The sequence below is a fragment of the Rhamphochromis longiceps genome, linkage group LG23 (assembly GCF_057381845.1).
Source record: "Rhamphochromis longiceps isolate RC_006_pf linkage group LG23, R_longiceps_female_GT1.1, whole genome shotgun sequence".
NCBI classification, from domain to species: domain Eukaryota; kingdom Metazoa; phylum Chordata; class Actinopteri; order Cichliformes; family Cichlidae; genus Rhamphochromis; species Rhamphochromis longiceps.
Genome location: NC_140578.1, coordinates 18,310,961 through 18,319,550, shown reverse-complemented (window position 1 = coordinate 18,319,550; position 8,590 = coordinate 18,310,961). Strand labels below are relative to the sequence as shown.

At 40.8% G+C, this 8,590-nt stretch overlaps 1 long non-coding RNA gene across 1 annotated transcript; it reads right to left on the bottom strand.

Annotated features, from left to right (window-relative positions):
* Positions 1-4,551: 4,551 nt before the first annotated feature.
* LOC146641582 (uncharacterized) lies at positions 4,552-8,296 on the bottom strand. Its single transcript, XR_014909781.1, has 5 exons — positions 7,814-8,296; positions 6,668-6,918; positions 6,335-6,500; positions 6,119-6,214; positions 4,552-5,667 (listed from the first exon to the last, which is right to left on the bottom strand). It is a non-coding gene; the product is annotated as an uncharacterized LOC146641582 (long non-coding RNA).
* Positions 8,297-8,590: the final 294 nt, after the last annotated feature.

Genomic DNA, 8,590 nt, shown 5'->3' with positions numbered 1-8,590 from the left:
TACAAATTTACCCTAAATTACTAAAATATCGATATTTTAATGTGAGAATCGATTCTAGAACATAAATGATTGGTATCGGAGGAATCGATATTTCAGGATCGATCCGCACATCACTAACAAGCTCTGCTGTGGGCTCAAGCAGTCCTGAGCGCCCAGCCTTCCATCTCATATAGTGATTTTCAATGTGTGTTTGACAAAGGATCTAACCCTGACAGTTCTGCTTATCACATGTTTACATTAAAGCAGGGCCGGCGGAGCGTGGCAGACTTCTCCGTGGATTTTTGGATCCTGGCTGAGGAGACTGGCTGGGAGGAGAAGGCGCTACGAGGAGCCTTTCTAAAGAGCTTAAATGAGAACACAAACGTGAGTTGGCTACTAAAGAGCTTCCTAAATCATTAAGTGCCCTGGTTAACATGTGTATCAGTCTAGACGACCATATGCGGGAGTTTGGCAGGCGGACTGGAGAGGGGCGACGGTCAGTAGGGGGCGTCGGAGTTCCGACTGGACTCACCTGCTGACGAGGAGCAACCCATGCAGCTGGGATGGACTAAATTCAACCGGAGGAGAAGACAACTGGTGGGTGAGTGTTTTGGGTGCGGGAAGAAGGGGCATTTCGCGGACGCCTGTCCCTCACGGTTAAAAGACTCAGCCCGTCGGTAAGGTGGGGATACTGACGGGTGCGCCGGTTAATACCAGTGTTGGGTAAGTTACTTTAAAATAGTAACTTAGTTACATTACTAGTTACTTCTCTCAAAAGTAACTCAGTTACTTCAAGTTACTCGTTACTTTCAAAGTAACTAGTTACTAGGGAAAGTAACTTTGGTTTTACTCAGAATTCTCTTGTTAATGTGTTTCTTCCATAACTTTGCCAGTCTTCTAGCTTGCTTACTTGCCACAAGTGCACTGTGCCACCTACCAATAGAAAGGAAAAGATAATGTGCATATTTCCACGAGAGAAATCCCACGCCTGGACCGTCATTGACTGCTGCCATGATTCTAGCCTACGTCACAGCGTCATGTGAGCCTTTTACATCCAACACAAAAACTGCAGTCGTGGTGCTTTCGATTGTACTCAGAACTTGGAAATTCTGTCTTCTGAATAGGAAGATGTAGGCAACACCAGACTGCAGATGAGCTGCATACAGGGCTGGACTGGGACAGAAAATTGGCCCGGGCATTTTGACTAGAGACCGCCCACCATTATAGGAAAAATCATAAAGCCTTTGAATGAAAATAAACACTGTTGTGACAGTGATGTACACTGTTTTGATGGTATATATGCATCAATCTATCAATCGTTTGTTGTAAGATTCAGATAATAATTTTTTAAAAGCTAGACATTTTAAATGAGGATAAGAAAGAAAAGTATTTCTTTGTGCCCCCCTTTCCCTGTTAATGCCCTACATGCCCCCCTGGCAACACTTTGCTAGATCCGCCCCTGCACAGTTACCAGCTGTCAGCTACATAGAAAAGGATCCTGGTGTTATTTGTCTCTCAGAAACAGTTCATAACTTCCCTTCAACTCATTCATGTCACCTAAAAGGTAAACCTGTTTCTCCATCACCTGTTCAGCTCCGATGATCCAGTAAGGACATCTCCTGGTTTCATCTTCATGTTTCCCTCTCACCACATATCCAAACCGACATCATGACCAGCAGCTTTTTTGCAGCTGTGGCTCCAGCAAACATCAGCTGATACTAGAAATTAATATTAAATAAATTCTAACAATAGCTGATCAAGCTTAAACGTGCTGCTGTTGTTTAGCGCGACATCCGCTGGTTTCCTCTTTCTGGCGCAAAGTGAGCGATAAACAAACAAGAGAGCCGATCAGCTGATCATTGATCAGTTTTCATGATTGAAGTAGAAACGGGAGAGGGAGGGGGGAGAATGAAAGAAGAAGAGGCAGCTGTGCAGCAAAGACACAGAATAACTCCAGCTTTGTGCCTTTTTCATTGTAGCTGAATTACGGGACAAACTGTTCCTTTTCACCTCAATAAGAAACGCGTAATATTTTCTCTGAATACAAGACGGGACGGTTGGCAACTCTAATAACTTATGAACAAAATAAAGTTCAACATCATTAACTTCATAGCACCCACCCAGCTGTATAGAAACTTCGTCATGCTAGCTAGCACGCAGTACGGAAAAAGTCAGAATAACGAAAATAAACTCCACCTAAACTTGGTTCATATCTGACCCAGAGAGACTGCAGGTCTAACTTCTTACCTGAAGTTCAGTTCACACTTGGACCGGCGGCCGCCTCGGGTCTCTTTTCCTTTTGCGTCCCTTTTCCTTCATCCACCTGCTGGCTTCCACCACTTGCTAATGTTACTGAATCTGTGGAAGCTCCGCGATAGCCACCACACGAAGTAACGAGTAACGACCCTATCTAAATCCCAGTAACGACTAACGCGTTCCTGATTTTGGCATAATAACTAGTTACCGTGCTCGTTACCACAATAATAACGTAGTTACTGTAACGCGTTACTTAATAACGCGTTAGTCCCAACACTGGTTAATACATTCCTCCACCTCAGCTGCCCAGCTAAATTACTGTTTCTTTCCCACACCCATTCTTTTGACGCACTAATAGACTCGGGAGCTGAACAAAGTTTTTTGGATGAGGCTTTGGCCCACAAAATGGGTTTGCCTGTTGTTCCTCTCCCTGAAGCGCTCCAAGTGTCAGCACTTAATGGCAGTCCTTTAGCTGCTGTCACTCACTGCACCCAAGAAATCACACTCACTCTCTCTGGCAATCACACTGAGCAGATGTCCCTGTTTCTCTTCAAGGCACCTGACACACCTTTAGTTTTTGGATTCCCCTGGCTCCAGGGACACAATCCACAGATTGATTGGGCCAAGGGATGTATCGTGGGGTGGAGCACCCATTGTGCTCCACCCCATCGTGGGGGCGATCATGGCTCAAGAGTTGGGAGTTTGCCTTGTAATCAGAAGGCTGCCGGTTCGAGCCCCAGCTTGGACAGTCTCGGTCGTTGTGTCCTTGGGCAAGACACTTCACCCGTTGCCTACTGGTGGTGGTCAGAGGGCCCGGTGGCGCCAGTGTCCGGCAGCCTCGCCTCTGTCAGTGCGCCCCAGGGTGGCTGTGGCTACAATGTAGCTTGCCATCACCAGTGTGTGAATGTGTGTGTGAATGGGTGGATGACTGGTTGTGTAAAGCGCTTTGGGGTCCTTAGGGACTAGTAAAGCGCTATACAAATACAGGCCATTGAGCAGTGTTTACGCTCTGCGGTGCCGGGTTGCATGTCTGACGATCCTGTGGGGCCGCCCACTCGCCCGGACTTGTCAACCGAATATCACGACCTAGGTCAAGTCTTTAGCAACGACAGGGCCCAATCGCTGCCTCCCCATCGTCCGTACGACTGCGGGATTGATTTGCTCCCGGGAGCCCCCTTGCCTACTAGCCGACTCTATAGTGTCTCGAAACCCGAGACCGTAATATAGCGCAGCTGGCATCATCCTCCCCTCCACCTCTCCCTTGGGCACAGGCTTCTTTTTGGTTGACAAGAAGGATAAGACCCTACGCCCCTGCATTGACTATCGGGGACTAAATAAAATCACAATCAAAAACAAATATCCTCTACCTCTGCTCGCCTCAGCTTTTGAACTCCTTCAAGGAGCCACCTTTTTCACCAAACTTGACCTCTGCAATGCTTATCACCTGGTCTGCATCCACGAGGGGGACGAGTGGAAGACAGCCTTCAACACCCATCTGGGTCACTTCGAGTACCTGGTAATGCCGTTTGGACTCACAAACGCCCCTGCTGTCTTCCAGGCCCTGGTAAATGATGTTCTACGAGACTTCTTGAACCACTTCGTGTTTGTTTATCTTGATGACATTCTGATTTTCTCCAGATCCAGAGCTGAACACGTTAAGATAAGATAAGATAAGATAACCTTTATTAGTCCCACACGTGGGAAATTTGTTTTGTCACAGCAGGAAGTGGACAGTGCAAAAGTTATGACGCAAAAATTAGAATACAATAAGAATAAATACAGTACACAGCTGTACAGGATAGAATAAAATAATATACTATATACAGTAGAATAAAATAGAATAAAAATATACAATAAGATAAAAATAGAATACGAATGCTATATACACACTGTAAAACCCAATAAGTTAATTTTACTCAAAACTTTTGGTGAAACTGATTACATAAAATATTTTAAGTAACTAAAACTTAAAAATAAAAGTTAAATAAACACACTTTATTTATTAGCTTTAGATAAATATTTTTAAGTACCATTGACAAATGTTTTTATGTTATATCCACATTTTTGGTTTAGTACTCTCTACTTGATATTTTGAGTTTCAAGTACAAATCTAGCTCAAGTAACTTTAAGGAATTAATTTTTAGTTTCAAAATGTTAACCATTTTAAGCTAATACAACTCAAAAATTTAAAAAACAAATGCTTGTAATATCCAAATCTACTGTGTTTTGAATTTGATATAAAAAAAGTGCCCAAAATAATTACACTTGTAAAAACATAAGACAGAAAACATAAATTCAAGTTACAAATTTATTGAGTTACTTTAACACATAGCCTTTCTAACAAAAAGCCCAAAGACATAAATCCACCACATTTTATAGGGAATAATGTCGGAAATTTTGGCACAAGGTTACAATATTAGAAATAAAGAAATTCACAACATGTTTTAAGAGTATTCAAATTTGATTAACACATGAGTATGGCCTGTTTATTAAAAAACAAACAAAAGGAAAAGAAAATCCTGCATTATTAGGTGGGAAAACCGAATGAAAGTAATAGTATAGTATAGTGCAGCTAATACACTGAAATATAATTGGTAACCTTTTTAATATGCCAATACTGTGGTTATGCAAAATGCACATTTGTAGAGTGCAATCACAGTCTCAACAACAAAGCAATAAAACATTAAATAGAAAAATACTTCTTTAGAGACATAAAACAAAGTGTTATAAACCTCCTTAGCGCCTTATGTCAGTTATGAATAGTTCAGGAGGAACGTTCCTTACGTGACATTCAAGATCCCACCTAGAAGCCAGAAATGTAGTGAGATTGTCCTTCATTTTCTCTATAGATTTACAGTTATCTGACTAAAAACACAATCAAAATCAACTAAAACACAAGTGATGTTGGGGGAAAAAAATAAATTAATAAAATAAAATCACCCCTTTTACTTTGTATGTGGCTTTTAGATAATGAAGTATGAAACAGAGTCTGCAAAGATTTCTTTATTCTATTCTCTCTTTTAAAAAAAAACAAACTTATCCAGACTTGGAAACATGATAAACTGAATTACTTGCTTTAACAGGCACTTGAGGGCTGTGTAGGAACCCTGGACATTATTCTGCTGCCAAAAGATCATTTTTAAGACTCAGCACTTTGGGCTTCAACTTCCCACCCTCCAGACCCATCAAAACGTTCTGAATGAAGTCAAAAATGTTGGCCAAACATTTTGGGTAGCTTAGGTGCAGGGCGTAGGTGAGTCCAAATATCACTAGAAATGCATCAGCCAGGGTGGTGAAAACAATGATCATGTTACCCTCGACCAAAACTGCAGTCTTCTCAGGGCAGAAGAATGTTGCATCGCTGGAATTGGCTCTGATCAGGAGTCATCCAAGTGGCACTTCACTAATATCTGGTCTATCAGAATGCATCATCTACAGAAAACAAAATTACTTCATGTTAGTGCATTCCTATTTCTCTTAGTTTCATCTATACAAGTCACATTTCTGGATTATTACTAGCTCAGAAATCAATTGTTTGAACAACAAAAAAGCCACAACACACCAAAGATTTGAAAAAACAAACTGACAAAAATAGTACTTTTAGTAAAGCAAAGTCATACCTCTTCGTAGCAATAACAACAGAAAGTCAATAGGAGTTATATATTTTTTTCATTTGTATAGTGATGTATGGTTGGGCTAGGAACATTATAGAAGGTCTACACACATTAAAAACATGTAGTGTTTCCATTATGTGACATGGACACTGTTGTAGACAGATCCAAGCATGGAGATGCTTCTCAAACTCTCAAAGTGTCATAATGTTTTGAGAAATCTAAACAAGGATGCTACTAAGATATTGTTCACAACTTTGTCCAAAACTTACATCCCATGTTTTGATGAAGGTAGAGGTGTCTTCGTACAAATAGGCAGAGAGGGCATGAAGCACACCAGCACTTTGGGCATGGATATCAGCTTGTTCCTACATCACAAGAAAATTTTTATTTTAAATTATTGGCTAACCTAGTCAAGAATGGTAATTAAAATTGGAAAAATTGATCAAATTAAATAAAGCTCAAAAACAAGACAAAAACCCACTAACCTGGAGATTATAGCTTCTGAAGAGCTGAGACAGGACATCAGACACGTTCCCTGTGCAAACAGCTTTCTTTCTGAATAAGCTCTGGAGCCGGGGAGCATGTTGGTCCAACAGCATAAAAGTGGTTCTTCAGGTGGAGGTTTGTAATCCTGTGGAATTCTGCACAGATCTGAACACACAGGATACATTTGTGTTTACAAGTTTCAATTAGTCTATAAATCTTTGCAAAATACATCAAAATCCTTACACTCCAAAGGCATAATTTGTTCAGACAGGCCAGATAACAGGAGTTGATATAAAATACACCTTGTTAGATACATCTATATACATTCATACCTGGGACTGGGATTTCAGAGTAGGCCAGCAATCCAGGATCTGACCTACTGGTAGGTCATCATTGATGATCTCTTTGCATTGCAAGGCCAAAGTTGTGTGCATCAGCTTTGTAATCAGGATTCTTTTCACTTTTCTCGACTTCATCTACAATCTGTAGTCTTAGCTGGTCAAGGTAAACAGCATCTTCACCCCTGAAAATTTACTTCTGCCCTGGCATGGACATAACCGTAAAACACAGAAGACAAGACAGACTACACAGAGAACAGAAAAGACACATAACCAAGGAGACACAGATGAAACATAACCAGCCCAGAACTCAACTAAACCTTAACTAATAATAACAACAATACAAGAACTTCACCTCATTTCAATATAACATAAAGCAAAACTACAAAATAAACTCAAAATGCTGGTTCACAGACCCAGCCCCTGATAGATAAAAAACTAAGTCTTTCACTAATGAACACTGGGCATCAGAATAAAATAAAACGAAAAAATAACTGTTTGGTAAATATATTATTGATGGATTCACCCTTAAGCTAACCTAAAATAGACCAGGCACAACAATTTTACAGTTCAGAAGATTCTACATTTCAACTTGGTATACATAACTATTTGCAATGTAAACCAAGTTCTACCGCGTAATTATGTAATGATTATTCACTGCTTTTGTAAGTATGTCCTGTGCCTACAATTTTGCTGCCCCAGTTTTAATATGTACAACTCCAGAGAACTAAACGTAAGTTTTAAGTTCCACCAGTTAGCAAATGGGTTAGCCAAAGTCAATATCCACGTATGCGCTAAGTGTGAAGCAGCGCAGCAGTGCATATTGATTCAACAATTTAACCACAAGGCAGTTTATAATCTGCAAATCCAGAAACGCCTTCTAAAGACTTCTTTTAAAATAGTAAGAGATTAGAAAAGTTATTAACACATTATTAGTCCCAGCCTCTGCTCGGACTAATAATGTGTTATACTAAATATGAGCTTATTAGCATAATTCATGCAAAACACTTTGGGGCCAAGCCAACATGGATAAAACGACGCATGCATGTAATTCTTAAATGCCTGCTAGAGTTGTACATTTATGACGATAAAAACCCATATTACAATGGAGAACTATAGTTTCAGAAAAATAAAACTTACCACAAAAGCGCTCCTGAAGATGCTGCAAAGGCGGTAAATGCAGCTAGCCAAGTGCAGAGCGTTAGCTGTTCCAGTTCAAAAGTCCGTAACATACCATAGCATGCCCTCCTTTATCCAGCGTCAAAGGCAATGCCGCAAAAAACCCCTTGACAAATGTTTTTATTTCTGTTCGGATATTAACGTTCCACAAGTTTCTTTCGGAGTAATGAGCGGGCATTCGCACTCGAAGCGAGGAATCCAAGATGGTTGCCAGCACTTCATAAAGAAACAGGTGGCGCACGTAGGTACGTACGTAGGCACGTAAGTGACGTCAGTGTTAAAACTCAAATTATTTGAGGGCAATGCCAGAAACTAATCAATATATTCAAGTACTGATAACTTGAAAAAACAAACTTGTTCAAACTACTCAAAAAATAAAGGTGTATGAACTTATAACAGGTTTTTAAGTAGTTGGAACTCATTTCATTTATCAAACTATTACTATTCGGTCTTACAGTGCAACTGAGTAAAAATACAACGATGCCAGAAAAGATTATTGCACTTAGTGTTATTGCACATGTGTGGATGTGTGTGTTGTTCAGTTAAAGTCTTTGTTGTGGAGTCTGACAGCAGTGGGGAGGAAAGACCTGCGAAATCTCTCCGTCCCACACCGTGGGTGCCGCAGTCTCCCACTGAAGGAGCTGCTCAGTGCTGTCACAGTCTGCTGCATGGGGTGGGAGATGTTGTCCATCAGGGATGACAGCTTAGCCGCCGTTCTCCTGTCACTCACCACCTCCA